The sequence below is a fragment of the Chelonia mydas genome, chromosome 1 (assembly GCF_015237465.2).
Source record: "Chelonia mydas isolate rCheMyd1 chromosome 1, rCheMyd1.pri.v2, whole genome shotgun sequence".
NCBI classification, from domain to species: domain Eukaryota; kingdom Metazoa; phylum Chordata; order Testudines; family Cheloniidae; genus Chelonia; species Chelonia mydas.
Window position 1 is genome coordinate 10,188,142 of NC_057849.1, and position 17,067 is coordinate 10,205,208.

At 51.6% G+C, this 17,067-nt stretch overlaps 1 protein-coding gene across 7 annotated transcripts in view; it reads left to right on the forward strand.

Moving 5' to 3' along the window:
- ARRB1 (arrestin beta 1) overlaps positions 1-17,067 on the forward strand; it is a 180,268-nt gene that overhangs the window by 106,409 nt on the left and 56,792 nt on the right. The gene's annotated exons all lie outside the window — the stretch shown is intronic.

Genomic DNA, 17,067 nt, shown 5'->3' on the forward strand with positions numbered 1-17,067 from the left:
TATGGGCTGGATGAATGGACTATAAGGTGGATAGAAAGTTGGCTAGATTGTCGAGCTCAACGGGTAGTGATGAATGGCTCCATGTCTAGTTGGCAGCCGGTATCAAGTGGAATGCCCCAAGGGTCGGTCCTGGGGCCAGTTTTTTCAATTTCTTCATAAATGATCTGGAGGATGGTGTGGATTGCACCTTCAGCAAGTTTGCAGATGACACTAAACTGGGAGGAGAGATAGATATGCTGGAGGGCAGGGATAGGATACAGAGGGCCCTAGACAAATTAGAGGATTGGGCCAAAAGAAATCTGATGAGGTTCAACAAGGACAAGTGCAGAGTCCTGCACTTAGGACGGAAGAATCCCATGCACCGCTACAGACTAGGGACCGAGTGGCTAGGCAGCAGTTCTGCAGAAAAGGACCTAGGGGTTACAGTGGACGAGAAGCTGGATATGAGTCAACCGTGTGCCGTTGTTGCCAAGAAGGCCAATGGCATTTTGGGATGTATAAGTAGGGGCATTGCCAGCAGATCAAGGGACGTGATCGTTCCCCTCTATTCGACATTGGTGAGGCCTCATCTGGAGTACTGTGTCCAGTTTTGGGCCCCACACTACAAGAAGGATGTGGAAAAATTGGAAAATGTCCAGCGGAGGACAACAAAAATGATTAGGGGACTGGAACACATGACTTCTGAGGAGAGGCTGAGGGAACTGGGATTTTTTAGTCTGCGGAAGAGAAGAATGAGGGGGGATTTGATAGCTGCTTTCAACTAGCTGAAAGGGGGTTCCAAAGAGGATGGATCTAGACTGTTCTCAGTGGCACCAGATGACAGAACGAGGAGTAATGGTCTCAAGTTGCAGTGGGGGAGATTTAGGTTGGATATTAGGAAAAACTTTTTCACTAGGAGGGTGGTGAAACATTGGAATGCGTTACCTAGGGAGGCGGTGGAATCTCCTTCCTCAGAAGTTTTTAAGGTCAGGCTTGACAAAGCCCTGGCTGGGATGATTTAGTTGGGGATTGGTCCTGCTTTGAGCAGGGGGTTCGACTAGATGACCTCCTGAGGTCCCTTCCAACCCTGATATTCTATGATTCTATGATTTGTATCCGTGCAGGGCACTGCAGATTTGCCAGCGTAGAGTAGCTAGGATCGGGGAATTTCAGGGTCAAAGTTTATTTACATTTAGCCATAGCTTAATATTTGGTAATGGCTAGGGTGACGAGACAGCAAATGTGAAAAATCGGGACGGGGGTGGGGGGTAATAGGAGCCTATATAAGAAAAAGACCCAAAAATCGGGACTGTCCCTATAAAATCAAGACATCTGGTCACCCTAGTAAGGTCTCCCCCTAGAGGGTGAAATTCACCCTGTGCAGAGGGCTAGCCCAAGGCCTCTGCACCATTTAAGACGCTCCTAACTACTCTGTACCACAGCAGCTCCATCTCCAATCCGCCACTGTGAATGTCTAGAGCACACTCTTAGAAGAGGCATTTTTACGGTTTTTCTATTGGAAAGCTGTCGGCATTGCGGCTTTCACCATATAATACCCACAGCCCCGCTGTTCCATCATCCCCAAGAGCTGGAGCATCTGGAGAAATTCTCCGTACCTTAAACTCATGCTGTCACAGAGGAAGTGTCTGCAAGGACTGGCTTTGGTTTATTGCGGGTCCTGATTGACAGGCCCTGCGAACCCCCGGGAACGAAGAGCAGGCCTTGGGCAGATGCGTCTATTGGCACAGACGGCTCTAGCCAGCATCAGTCACCTGAGGACAGGATCGGCTGTTCTGCGGAAGCTTAGAAATGCCACGTATCGGATGGAGCTGCTCTCTGAATGCGTTGGTGGCGCGAGCTCTCGTAGTTATTGGAAGAATATAACTGGATCTGTGCATTGTACTCTGCTCTGGCTCTGCCTCTGTGCTGCTGGACAATGACTGCAGACCCTGCATACGCATAATACCTGGCTCTTATATGGTGCTTTTCATCCATAGATTTTAAAGAGAGGATATCTCTCACACTGCCTCAGTTTCCCCACCTGTAAAATGAGGACAATGGTGCTTATCCTCCCTTAAAACTTATGGATGAATATCACATCACCCACATGGGCAATGGGTGAACCCCCCCAACCCCCAGCCTGACCCCCAAGGTGCCCCTGGCCACCAGCCCAGATCACTGACCAGCCTAAGCCCTGAATTCCAGGCCGCTGGCTGGAGCTGAGGACCCCCTGGCTTCAGGAGAGAAGGTTGGAGTAAGGGCAGGGCCTCAGGGCAGAGCAGGGCAGGGCCACAGTCTGGGTTAGGGGAGGCTTAACCTCCCCTGGCCTACGATACCCCCTGCCCACAGTAGCGCTAGGAATAGAACCCAGGTCTTCTGACTCCTAGGCCAGTGGCCCCTGCACCCCACTGTCTCTCCCCCAAAATAGCAAAGATTTTACCTGCTACAGCCTCCTTTAGCCCAAAGGGGTTCAGCTATAGAGCCAAATCCGGACATTCTTAATCAGCTTCTCCAGGGCTAGTCTGGCTTGGCACCAATGTCGCTAAATCAAAATCTGCCTCACAGACTCCCTTAAGCCACAGGTTCAAATCCCGAAAGCAACATGTTGGTCCCCTCATCCTGGTGAGGCAGATAAATGGAGCGCCGGGCAGTTTTCGACGTGTGGGTCTTCCTGGATGAGACCTTCAAAATGAAAGTCGGCTCTGCTCTCTATTATTTAGTGACGTTTATAGCAGGGTAGCGGCCAGCGGCACCATCCAGATTCAGGGCCCAGGTGTGCTAGGCGCTGCATGTGCGCATAAAATGCTCTATAACTAGTTTCCCTTTGCTCGTTTTCATCCCACCGAGCTACGACCCTTTGGGTCCCCCTGTAGAATTCTTCCCCCTCATTATTTCCCAGAAGGTGAGGACTTGCGAAGGGGACCTTGTTATTCCCGGGGAACAGAAAAAAGCTAAATTCAAATGGCTGGATCAGCGCTGACCGGCGCACTGCCGTATAATGGCTGGCGTTGGTGTGAGCACGCTGCCCCCTGCAGGGCAAAGCGTCAGAGCAGCTCACCCCAGCACAAGGTGTGGGAGCGATCGTGTCGCCCTCTAGTGGACGCAGCTGAATACACTTGCTGCAGATTGAAATCCGCCTTCGTTCCTTGGAGGGCTGTAGTTTTGGAGCAGAGGGTCTTGCAGCTCACGGCAGGTTTGGTGCGGAGCATAAGGTGCGACCACAATTAGTGGTGTGGCTGTGGATGCTGTTACACCAGCTCAGAGCCCAGGCAGCCTACCTTCTCTGCCGGCCGCACAATCCTGACTCAATACAGCCAGACTGGGGTCTCTTAAAGGGACAATAGCAAGGCCATTGTGGCCACCCTTTACTAGTGTAACGTAGTATCACAGTGTGCATCAATTCTCCCTTGAGTGGCAAGTCCGCTAGGAGAGAACAGCCTACTGCTGCTACTAGCTAAAGGAAATGCTCCTGTAGCTCGGGTGCCAGAGGCCTGTGCTTTGCATCTGCAGGTTGTGGAGTTGAACCCTCCTGGCTGTTCGACTAGCTCTGGGAAAAACCCTTTCCTTTGTTCAACAGAGAAACGCTTTCCCCAGGCTGGGCTTCTGCCCCAGTGCTGTGTTCCTAGCACTTGGAGCTGTACTCGGAGTGGAAGGGGACCCTCGACTGGTTTGGGTCTGATCCTGAATACGCTGCGGGGAAAGCAAGTCCCTTGAAATACTGAAATCTGCAAATCCGGAGACTCGAGATTAAAGCCAGGACCCAGCAGCCTTTATTCCCTCCATAATGGATGAGGTTCATTACAGCCCTGAATACCGGCTGCTGGGAACCCTGCTGGTTTGCTTTCCCCACGCAGAATCCAGTGGCGTTTAATTGCCTGCAGCTCTCAGCGCATTGGTGTGTCTCTCCACCAAGCACACTCTCTTTGCTTCATCAGACAATGGCTCTGCTGGCACCTCCGGCAAGCATATCACAGCCGGGGCTCATTTTTGCTCTGTGGATTTCAAAGCCCAAGGCTTGCTTGTTTATCTCGCTCTGTACAGGGCATCAAATGTGTTGCTTGAGCAGGGCTCGGGGAGAGATTGCTCTCTTTGTTCCTGGTTCCACTGGGCTCAGCTGGAGATAAGCACAGTGCGAGAGGCACGTTGGCAAGGCCTCCAGATAATCAGCGGGGTTTTGAGTTAATTCCCAGCAGATGGAAGATGCCACATCAACGGCCTTGAAGGATGAAGACGCCTGTGTCTACAGAGCAGGCAACGCCTACAACCTACCGCACCCAGTGTCAGCCCCTGCCCTATCTCGCTGGCCCCACTCCTGGGCTCCGTTGCAGACCCTGGGGAACATCCAACACCCCTCCTTCCAGGACCTAGTTCATTAAACCAACGCAGTTCAATAAAACAAAGGCTGACATCCTGCAGCCTCTTCTGCTATTTGGTCAGGGGCCTCTGAATTTCCCCGGAAGGGCTTTTGCCCTTGCCCCTCACCGCAGGTCATGCCATGCAGGCCGTTCCCTCTGGCTGGCACGCAGGAGTCATATGCTTCCTGTGGGTCTGTCTCGCTGGCTCCCAAATGAGCAGCACGTTGACTTCAGCAGAGCTTTGTGGACTTACTCGAGTGGAGAATTTGACCCTATATTGTTGCTTTATTTATTATTTTACCAGTGTAAGTAACCTCCTCTTGGGCTGACAGCAGGAATCGACCCCAGGACCTCCAGCACTCCAAGTGCCTTGATTGCTTGAGTTAAAGGAGCAGTTTCCACAGGGGGCAGCAGTGGCAGACTGAGAAACCGCTTCTGTGTCTCAGCCAGGAGAGGTGTGTAAAGATGTACGCTCCTTGTGTGTGTGTGTGCAACAGTACCATACACTGCCTTACACATTGACCTGTCCTTGTGTGATCCTGAGACCCCTGCAAGTCACAGCTCCTCCTTACACCCATTCAGACTCCTTTATACCTACCGGCACCCACAGGCAAGGAAGGCTTTGCTGCAGCAGCTTGCTCACCAAGATGTACGTTAATGCAGCTACGCCTTAGAGGAGTTACTGGTCAGCGATGCACAGCACCCTGGGGGCCCAAATGCAGTGCCCGCCAGACATACCAAACCAGTGAAAAAACCACAGAAATTGGGCTTGTTTTTGGTTTAATTGGCTTGTGAGTTGCTTGTTGGCTAGTTTTTGGCTTGTAGCTTGTTTGGCTTGTAGCTTGTTGCTTCTTTTTTTTTTTTTTTGATCGGCTCCCGGCAAGCAGGGGCAAGGGCGGGGGAGAGAGTCGGGGTGCACAGCGGGCCCACCACAGTCCCAGACTGCACGCCGGGGGATCTAGTCCCATAGAGTGTTGGGGTTCTTAGGGATCGGCTTGTTTGGAAATGGGATTAGCTTGATTTTTGGCTTATTGTGAAAGTCGGGGTGCTGATTTACCACGGGGAAGTTGGCAGCTGCGGTGCCCACAAGATTTTCCATCCTGAAGGCAAAGTGGGGACGTGGGCCGGGCAATAGGTTACAACAGAGGAGGGTGACTATGGAACAGCATAGTCTAGTCGCGAGGGCACGGGGCTGGGAGTCTGGAGAGCCAGGGTCTAGTCCTGGTTCTGACCCACTGTGCTCCACGTGACTTCCCCTTTCTGTGCCTCAATTTCCCCCTGCATCGTCCTGTCTATTTAGCTACTCCCTCCCCTGAAGAGTTGACACTACCTTACTATGTGTAGGCCCAGTGCTGAGCACCCTGGGGCCCTGGGCTCAGTTGGTGCCTTTTGGTGCTACGATAATACAAATAAATAATAAACTGAATCTGAGTTCCAATTGCAGTGAGGTGGTCGTCACAGAAGAGTCGATATGGTGCTTGGATTGGCACAGAGCGGGGGTACCTGCGTCAGCCCAGAGGAAAGGCAGTTTGATTTTTTTCCCCCACTGGCTTCACAAAGAAAGCACACGCTTAAAGCGGGTGCAATCAGTGTGAAATATGATTGGAGCTGTGTTGCTGGAATTGGTGTGACCCTGGGCTTAGCTGGAACTGACTTTACAACTGCAGGGAGCATGAGCTCGCCCCGCGTGCCAGCTGTAAGCCTTGGAAACAAGAATGCTGCAAGGCTCAAAGAGGGACTTAACCGAGCGATTTAATAGGCGCTTTGCTACAGAATGTCCCATACGCAGATGCTGCTGCAGACAGGAGCAAATGTTTTGGGGGGGTTACATGGGCAGAATTAGATGCATCTCGGGGCCTAGATACCTCAGGGATGGCTGCAGATGGAGCCAGATTTTAGCTTCTTTATGAACCTCTGGGCTGCTGAGTCGTAACGTCGGTATTTTCTCAGCTAAAGCAGGCATGGGAGTGCCTAGAGTGTCATGCTGGGAGATCTCCGTTCTGCCCCTGATCCCACTCTGGGACCTTGGCCAAGTGCCTCAGTTTCCCCAGCTACAGTGGGACTGCTGATACTTGCCCACTGCTGCAGTGGCTTTGAGAGCTCTGTCGGACGCGACAATGGAGAAGAGCTGGGGGTAGGACGTGTGTCTGTAAACTGCTCCTGTTGGCTTTGGATCCTCTGTACGCTCAGAAGGCTGTGCCATGGGATTTCGCCCTGGCTTTGGGGATGTGCCCCAGTGTCGGCAGATGAGTTCTTCTGTCAGCCTAGCTACCTCTTAGGGCAGTGGAGTAACTACAGAGACTCCCTCCCCCCACTGTAAGGAGCATCCACATGGCAGCTGGGCCTCCTTAAGTATAGACATAGCCCCAGGCTGCCTGCAGGGCTCTGTCACCAGTTGTTGCCTCCTCCGGAGGGAATACCAGGTGTGTCCGAATCAAAGCTAATTCCTCTGCTTCTCCTCCCATCACGTCTCAATTCCGAGCGGCCTCGGGGAAGGGGAAACGGTTCAAGGACCCCTTCCCGCAGGAGAGCTGGGCTCGAGCCATCTTGTGGCTCAGGAGCTAGGCTGGATTCAGTTCCTGGCTCTGACTTGAGCAAGTCCCTCAATCTTTCTGGGGCCGTTTCCCGTCTGTGAAATGTGGATCCTGACTGATCCTTCCATCTCTTGCGGTGTATACACAGTGCCTAGCTCTTGATCAAGGTGCTACTATCATGCACATAATAGTAATATTGAATCTCAGCTGTCTAGCTCCTGTGAAATTTATCCCCCATCCACTCATCTACCCCACATCCTGCACACAGAGCTGTGTGTGGGAGAGAAGGAGGCCGTGTAGCTGCAGCGCCCCCAGTGGACATCAGCTAGATCAGCAGTGCCCAAAGACGCAGTGGAGACGGCTGGTCGTTAGAGCAAAGCCACACTAGGTCTGCCCTTACAGAAAAGCCCTGTAGCATTTAGCAGGGTTGGATGGAGACCTATGACCTGAACAGGGAAGGAGATCCTTAGCGTGGGTGCCTGTTGAACCAGCTCATAGCTCGTTCCTGTGGCAGGGACACAATGCCCACTGAAGTCAGTGGAAAGAGTCCTAGGAGCTTCCTTAAATCGGGGCCATAATTCTCTCTCCCAGAAAACCTGGATTTGTGCTGGAAATGGCCCAACTTGATTATCATACACATTGTAAGGAGAGTGATCACTTTACATAAGCTATTACCAGCAGAAGAGTGGGGTGGGGGGAGAGAAAACCTTTTGTAGTGGTAAACACCCATTTTTTCCTGGTCTGTGTGTATAAAAACATCTTCTGTATTTTCCACAGTATGCATCCGATGAAGCGAGCTGTAGCTCACGAAAGCTTATGCTCAAATAAATTGGTTAGTCTCTAAGGTGCCACAAGTCCTCCTTTTCTTTCTCCCAGTACCGTTGCCTGACCCACAGAACTGGCAGCGGGACAGCTCTGGGGCACTGCAGTCTCTCGAGCTTGCCCACCGGTGTGGAGTTTGTTCCGTAGTCTTTGCCAGCTGGGCACCAGACATGGCTCTCCGCTCGGGCCGTTCCAGCGGAGAGCAGAGCGTGGCACGCCGTGTGCTCTCTGCACGGCCGAGGCCTCGCTAGGTCCCTCCTGGCAAACGCATGAGTGAAGCTGGACTCTGCTGGGAGCTGGCCGTCAGCCTCCCCCGCCACTGCTGCCAGGGCAGAGCAATGGGTCCAAGGGCAGCCGGTGGAGATGCTCCACCCCGCCCGTGCTACGCAGCCGGCTACCCGCGGCCGACAGCAAGACGCAGCCGGGGATACAGGGCAGCTCCGAGGCTAGCGGAAGGCTGCTTGAGTCTTCAGCTTTAATTGGAGCCACGCTGGCAGGGAACATCAGTCCTCTTCTCTCGTGGCAGAGCCGTGTTGAGCCGGCTGCTAAGGAAGAGCCTTTAACCCCGTTCCGAGCGCAGGCCAATGATCTCTTTATGCAAAGCGACCTGTGGCAGCACCTGTAATTAAAGCAATTCCCGTTCTGCCAGGAGACAATTAGAATTGAAACCAGCTCTGTTTTCTTCCTCCCTTCCCCTGTCTCCAGATGAACAGCTTGCTTCTCTCCAGGCTGCCTGCTTCCACTTATCCAGAGAGCAGAGCAGGGGCAGGCTGGTCCTGCCAGCCGCAGGAAGCCTGATCTGAATTTCAACAGCTCATGAAGCGGGGGGGCATGACTCATCGCGGCAGCGTCTGCCGCGCAGCGGGAACTGTGTGCATCAGTTACCCAGGGGCGTGCACGGTGCACCCTCTCTGCTCCTTTCTCACCAGGAGGCTGAGCAGGGACTAGAACTCGGCTCTCCTGAGTCCTGTCCAGTGTCCTAGCCACTGGCCCACACTACCTCCGCCCAAGCAGGGCTCGAGAGCCGTCCCAACGTGGGCTTGTAAGCCCCCGCATGGCTAAGCAGGGGGCACATGGATGCTGCTGCTCATTAACCTGAGCAGGCTTGCTTCACTGTTTCCCTTGCCTTCCCCCCACCACTGTGTTACGGGGGAAACTGAGGCACGGAGCATGCCAGAGACTCCTGGAAGGCCACTCGGTTCTTTGTCATTGCACGTAGCAAGAGCCTGAAACAGGCAAGACAGACAAGGGCTGTAAGAAAGGGACTGTTATCCTCATTTTGCTAACGGGAAACTGAGGCACAAAACGACAACCGCGCAGACCCTCAGTGGTATTTAGGTGCCTCCCTCCCAGTGGGAGTTGCAGTGCCTGCAGTGGGGAGTTTGAATCCCAGCAGTACCTACTCGTGGTTTTACTGCTGCCTTCCCTCTTTGTCTGACATGGAGACAGTCAGCTCTCTGGGGCCAGGATTTGGGTGAGACCGGACCCAGCCCAGACCCCCACCTGGGGTTCTCAGGTGCTTCCACAATCTTAAGCCTGCAATCCACTGGGCCGTCGTGATCCAGCCCTTGCCAGGCATACGTCTGCAGCTCATCCGCCCTGCCCGTCACTCCGCATGGCAGTCGGATGCCCTTGCTGTTTCCTCTCCCCGCGGAGCCAAGAGCCGGTGGATTGTGTGCAGGGAGCGTGCGTAGGTGACCTCATTCTGTACAGCAGAGCTGGGCACAGGCCTCCTGGCACCTCCCGTCGCGGTCACAGGGCTTGTTTTATGGGCCGCTAACGATCGCATGTGTTTATACAACCCTCTCCTTCCAAGTGCTGCTGACAAGTGGGCCCGCTCGCGGCCAGGGCTATGAAGGGAAATGAAATTAGCCAGGAGACCATATGTTCCCAGGCCAGGCTGCTTCCCTGGCGTCTTTTCAATCTCATTGTCCTCTCCGCTGATGCCATTCTGGGCAGTTTGGATTAACCCCCGGCCGCAGGGTCTGACTCTCAGGCACCACGCACACAGCCTCTCCCACACAGAGCCCTGGGCTGGCACGCTCCAGCCGCCTGGCTCTCGGACTGACCCGCTGTAAGGCTCGCTCCATGGTATCCTTGGGGCAGCGTGGTCCTGGGGCCGGGGCTGGGGGGCTAAGCGGACGCTGTCCTGAGCTGGGGGGCTCCGGCTTGAGCAGACTTGAGCTTGTAGGAGAGGGAGTTGACCGCAGACAGAGGGGGGAATGGCTTTAGTGAGGGATGAAATTCCAGTCACCAGGGGCAGGCTTGGGGGTGAGAGCAGGAGAAGGGATGGGGTAGCAGGGCCAGAGGAGGGGGCAGGGGCCCAGAGGGGGCGGTGTTGGGGCCCCATGGGGAAGGCCGGAGGAGGGGGCAGGGGCCCGGAGGGGGCGGTGTTGGGGCTGGATGGGGAAGTTCGGTGGAGGCGGTGAAGGAATCTGGAGGGATGGGAGAGGAGGGGACCAGCACTCCTTGTTGCAATAGAGCCGGGGAGAAGCAGGGAGGCATGCAGGAGTCACGGCCGCCGGGTCGGAGGAGGAGAGCCAGGAAGAGCTGTGTTAGACACCGCTGGGGACTGGTGCTGCATTGAGAGCTCAGGAGAGCAGTGGCCTATGGGTATTCCTCACCAGGCTGTTAGTGATGACTTCTGGGTGGGGCCAGGAGCTCTGTGTCTATGGCCTCTTCTGGCCAGGGACTGGCAAAAGCTCCATGACCTCGTCCCAGCCCCACCTAGTCGCACCAGGGAAGGAGACTGGTTAAGGGAGCAGCTGCAGGTCTGGAGTCTCGGTTATAGTCCTGGCTCTATCACTGTTTCCCTTTGGGCCCTGGGGCAAGTCACGTCACTGCTCCGTGCCTCAGTTTCCCCATTGGGACCAGGAGGGTAGTAATGCTGCTCACCGCCCTGGGCAAAGTTCTCTGAGCGCTACACCCTTCCAACCAAAGATGGCAGGTCCCTTTCCCACTCAGGCTTGGATGCCTCCATATTAGTCACGACTATCCTCATGGCCGTTCGTGGAGGTGCTTAGCGAGTGAGCACAGCAAGTCGCAGCCAAGTACCCGCGACAAGCCCCGGCCCCGACAAGCTGCCAGTCCCTGCTGTGTTTTCATTGGTGGAGTCCCACAGGGCCTCTTCGGTCAAAGGATGGGAGCTAGAAGAGCGGCACAGCGGCATGAGCCTGGAGCCTGAGACCAAGTCCCCTTGCGGCCCCTGAGTCCCATACCCAGAGCTGAGCCTGAGCCGTGCTGACACCTCCCCTTCCTGCAGGGGGCAGCAACCAAGGCCTTGCTCCTTCCCATCCCCCACTCCTAGGGACAAGTGCGGCTTCATGGTTCAAGCCCAGGTCTGGGTGTCTTAGTCCATCTCTTGTGATGCACAGCGGCTAACGGCTTGGCTGGCCCCTCGCCATGCCATCTGGTTAGAGAGCAGCTCCCCTGGGGGATCCTGCCACACAAGCAATCTCGGAGCGCTTTGGCAGGGGCACATCTGGGGAGCTGGCACCGGGGAAATGTTTACAGCACAGCAGAAAGCAAGCAGCCGGGTGGCCAGCTGGTCCTGAGCCACAGCCAGCTTCATCAGCGGGGAGATCGGCAGCTGGGCGCTTGCTGCCGATCGGCTGCCTGGAGTCTGGGCGCCGCGCAGGGAAGGAAAACCTACGTAATGAGAAGCAGGGGCTTCATCAAGCTAGCTGGGGGTAGGGTTGCCAACTTTCTAATTCCAGAAAACCGAACACTCTGGCCCCGAGGCCCCGCCCCTTCATGAGGCCCCACCCCTGCTCACTCCATCCCCCTCCCTCCGTTAGGACCACACATTATCACAGCTGCAATGGGTCCATTACAGGCCCATTCCTGAAGCCTAAATACAAATCCATACAGCACAACCACAGAAATGCCCCTGTCCAGATACCTCTATAAATAAATCTGTAGAAACTGACTTCCACACCTACAGGCAGATACACACGTGTATTCATGTGTACACGTCTGGCATGCACTAACACATATACTATTATTTAATATTATTTAATATTACATATTATTTAATATTACAATTGTTGTTCAGTGCCTAGAGACCCCAGCTAAGATCAGGGCTCCAGGGTGGTGGGTGCTGAGCAGACACATAAAAAGAGAGAGTCTGCCACAAAGGGTTTATAATGTAGCTAGACAAAGGTGGGGAGAAATGTCTGGTACATCGGCTCTTCTGCAATTACTAGTCAACATCATTCACTTTTTAAGAAATAATACATTGCTTTTAGAGTGCCCTCCTCTTTTAGAAACTTGCTATGAAATGAACACACACATATTTTAGGTCATCAATCTTTTTGTGCGCAGGCCAGCAAAAGGAATAAAAGTCAAAGAGTTAGGCTGCAAACTGTATTCACCCAGGTATATACACATGCGGCAGTACACGCACCTCCCTACACAAAGACACACAGTCTCTTACACACATAACAATGCATGCCCACACTTGCCTACACAGTGTTGCGAATTATACCTGATAGGTCACGCGCAGTTCGAGTCTAGGCTGAGGCACACGAACAAAGTCCACAACTGCAGAGTTCCCAAAGATATTAAGTTTATTACGCTCGAGCGTGGTGCCCCCCTACTAGTCAGAAGGGGACCCCGAATGCAGGTTATACAGAGATTATATACCTTTTAGCAAAGCATGTTGCCCTTGTGCATCGGAAACCTTAGCCAATGGACAAACCCTTTCCTTATCTACTACTTGTCCCTGCTAGGTACATTCCCCGTGCTAGACCATTACTTCAGCTACACAGCATGGGCCCAAAGCAATGCACCAGTAGCCTTTCTTATCAGGATGGGAGGCCCACATCAAAAGGCCAGGAGGCAGGGAGCTAGGAACAGACAAAGAACAGAAACCGGGAGTCGAGACAGGCTGGAGACAAGGGGGGCGGGGGGCGGGTTTCCACAGGAATGCAGTGCCTAAGGAACACTCCTCCAGGTGCATGATGTGCTTGCTTTTAGACAATGGTGGGCCCCAAACCAAAATGGAGTCACATATGCTAACTTTTCCTTAACAACAGAGACATTTTTTCCATACACTTTCCCAGGGGCTGCCTAAGTCACCCAACCGGGAAGGGAGGAGGGTTGGCTGGAGGGGAAAAGATGTGGTGGGGGGGGCGGGGAGGGAGTGGACGACGCCCAGATACTAGGGTGTCGGGCATCACTATGAAACCCTACGATAGCTTGAGCCAGGGTGATTTTATATCATTTTCCATTGCGGCTAGAAGTGGAAGCACAGGTCCAAACACACATTCACACCAAAGCACAAAGGAGATTTCCATATTGATCCCTCTGCACCGTAAGTATCAGGCCATCCCTGCAGGACCCAGAGGTCAGGGCGAGCGCTGACAGGATCCCAGCCCTTCCTAGAGAAACACTTGTCTCCCATCACTCAGAGCTGCAGCTCCTTAACCATAAGTTGGCTGCTTCCTCCCCTTGGGGTCCCTGCAACAGATGAGGGGTGGAGGGCAAGAGATACAGCACACAGCCGAAGTGATCAGGGCGCTGCTAGGTGCCTGGCTTACTCGTTGTTTGCTGTGGTTGGTTCTACCTCCTTCCCGTGTAGATGGACAATGGGTGAAAGCTCCTGTAGCCTGTGACACAAACACTGGTGACTCGTATTTCTTTCTTCAGTGCTGTGTGGGGAATTCAGCTTTCAGAACTTCTCATTTAAGCAGATGATTGTCCCCCAGGCAGGACTTAGGGGCCAAATCGTGATAAAATCGGACGCCGACAAATCAAGTATAAGCCACTGGATTGATTAGGGGCTTTGCAAATCTTATTTAAAGCCATGTCAGATGGATGTGATATATAACAAGTTGTGCTTCCAGAACATCTAAACCACATTGTGAGCTGCCTGATACCATCCGTTGGTTGCATGTACATCTAATAGCTCGTCTCAGAGAGTCCCTCCGACAGCCATATTACACTGATTCAAATCTTCACCCTTCTGCTCTCCCTGCTTACGGGTTTCTTTTGGAGATGGAGCCAGAGAGACCCCACCCATGCAGGCACCTCAAATAGAACTAACTGGGGTAACTAACTGACTTCCCGCGGGACATTCCTTCGGCCACAGGGAGAACTGGAAATATGTAACACAGGCAAACAAAGACATGAGGAATCCAGCCTGATGCCCCAGTTAACCACATCGGCTGTGCCAAACAGAGGATTTTCTCAAGCTTGTTAACGCATTTAAAATAAGCAGATTAACTCGAACTGGGTTCCGGGATGCACCTGACTAGATTCTGGCAGCAATCCCAGTGAGCTGTTTTTACCTTGTTACTGTCTAGAAATCCATATGTTGGCTGATGATCATTGCCCTTGGGAATGCGAGCTCGTGAGAGGAGAGAACCCCCCTAGCTAAACTTCAGATAAACCCCAAATCAAGGCAAAATTCAGCCCAAATGGCCAAGTTTTTCCTAGTTCTGGGGTGAAAGCATGATGGACGCAGAGCCTTTCAGGTGTTTCCTGCTTGAAACCATGAATTTCATCGCTTGCACCCAAATCCTAACTTGGTGTAGGGCCAGAGTGTTCTATTGATTTGCTTGATACTTATGGTGTATTCAGCAAAGGCCTGGTAATGTACTGACTGCCATCTTGGTCATCACCAGAGATTGGCCCTGGGAACTTCAGAGCTACACAAATCTGCCTCTACAGCTTGAGCTGAAGAACAAGGCCCCTAGCTGGGAGATGTGGCAGCTTCAGCCTGCGCAGAGCAGGCGTGTGGGCTGGTGGGCAAAGGAGGGGGGATTCCTAACAAACGCTGATTTGCGGGTTGCCACAGTGTCAGAAAACCTTTCCTCCAATGAAGCTTGAGTTTCAGATTTGTATTGCGTCCGGGTCTCCCCTTTAGGAAATGATCAGGAGACCCAACATGACGGAAACAGATACAGCTCTCTGATCCAGGGAGCAGCCATCATCTGAGCAGAGGGTAATTGAACAAGAGGTTTTCTAGCTATCCTACCAGGCGAGAGCTGGACGATCCGACTGCACTTAGGGACTGTCCCATGGAACAGATATACACAGCAGCCGAAAGCAGGCACCATAATGGAAACGAGACCCAGGCATGAACTCATAAACCAGCTGTTGTGTTTAATGGGGCTATCCTGTATATTAAAAGAAAATCATTCAATAAATAACCAGGAGGAGCATTGGGAGAGACCTTCCCCAGAGTAGGGTCCTTTACCTCTTCACAAAACACTGAGGATTTTCTTTTTAATGTTAATTCTTGTCCTACTTAAGGACGCTAGTGGTGAAAATTTGGCAAACCCAGAGTTTTAATGGCTCATTCTTGGCCAATCCAGCCAAATGGGGGACCTGGAGTAGACTATTTAGATCTGGATTATACCATGAGAATGTCCATACTGGATCAGACCAATGGTCCATCTAGCCCAATATCCTGCTTTTTGACGGTGGCCGGTGTCAGATGCTTCAGAGGGAATGAACAGAACAGGGCAATTTCAAGTCACCCATCCCCTGTTGTCTTATCCCACCTTCTGGCATTTGGAGGTTTATGGACACCCAGAGCATGAGATTGCACCCCTGACCATCTTGGCTGATAGCCATTGATGGACTTATTCTCCATGAACTTATCTAATTCTTTTTTGAACCCAGTTATGCTTTTGGTCTTGACAACATCCCATAGCGATGAGTTCCATAGGTTGCTTGTATGTTGTATGAAGAAATACTTCCTTTTGTTTGCGTTAAACCTGCTGGATCTAAATTTCATTGGGTGTCTCCTGGTTCTTGTGTTATGCAAAGGAGCAAATAACACTTCCATATTCACTTTCTCCACACCAGTCAAAATTTTATAGATCTCTATAATATCCCCGCTTAGGTTTCAGTGGTAGCGGTGTTAGTCTGTATCAGCAAAAAAAAACGAGGAGTCCTTGTGGCACCTTAGAGACTAACAAATTTATTTGAGCATAAACTTTTGTGGGCTAGAACCCACTTCATCAGATGTATGAAGTAAAAGATACAGGAGCAGGTATAAATACATGAAAGGATGTGGGTTGCTTTACCAAGTGTTAGAACAGTCTAACGAGATAAATCAATTAACAGCAGGATACCAAGGGAGGAGAAATAACTTTTGAAGTGGTAAGAGAGTGGCCCACTACAGACAGTTGACAAGAAGGTGTGAGTAACAGTAGAGAGAAATTAGTATTGGGGAAATTAAGTTGAGTTTTTGTAATGACTCAACCACTCCCAGTCTTTATTCAAGCCTAATCTGATGGTATCTAGTTTGCAAATTAATTCCAGTTCTGCAGCTTCAGGTTGGAGTCTGTTTTTGAAGTTTTTTTGTTGAAGAATTGCCACTTTGAGCTCTCCAACGAAGACCGCAGCTGCACATTGAGTGGATGTTTTCAGAGAACTATCCACAATGACTCCAAGATCTCTTTCTGGGGTGGTAACAGCTAATTTAGACCCCATCATTTTGTATGTAGAGTTGGGATTATGTTTTCCAATGTGCATTACCTTGCATTTACCATTGCTGAATTTCATCTGCTATTTTGATGCCCAGTGACCCAGTTTTGTGAGATCCCTTTGTAACTCTTCCCAGGCAGCTTTGGACTTAACTATCTTGAGTAATTTGGTATCATCTGCAAATTTTGACATTTCACTCTTTGTCCCTTTTCCCAGATAATTTCTGAATATGTTGAATAGGATTGGTCCCAGTACAGACTCTGAGGGACACCACTATTTACCTCTCTCCATTCTGAAAACTAACCATTTATTCCTACCATTTGTTTCCTGTTTTTTAACCAGCTACTGATCCATAAGAAGACCTTCCCTCTTATCCCATGACAGCTTACTTTGCCTAAGAGCCTTTGGTGAGGGATCTTGTCAAAGGCTTTCTGAAAGTCCAAGTATACTGTATCCACCAGATCACCCTTGCCCACATGTTTGTTGACCCCCCTCAAAGAATTCTAATAGATTGGTGAGGCATGATTTCCCTTTACAAAAGTCCTGTTGACTTTCCCCCACCAAATCAAATTTATCTATGTCTTATAATTTTGTTCTTTACGATAGTTTCAACCAATTTGCCCACTACTGAAGTTAGACTTACCAGCCTGTAATTGCCGGGATCTTCTCTGGAGCCTTTTTTTAAAATCAGTGTCACATTAGCTATCCTCCAGGCATCTGGTACAGAAGCAGATTTAAGTGATCAGTTACATATCACAGTTAGTAGTTCCACAATTTCATATCTGAGTTCTTTCAGGACTCTTGGGTGAATACCATCTGGTCCTTGTGATTTATTACTGTTTAATTTATCAATTTGTTCCCAAACCACCTCCAGTGACACCTCAATCTGGGACAGTTCCTCAGATTTGTCACCTAAAAGGAATGGCTCAGCTATGGGA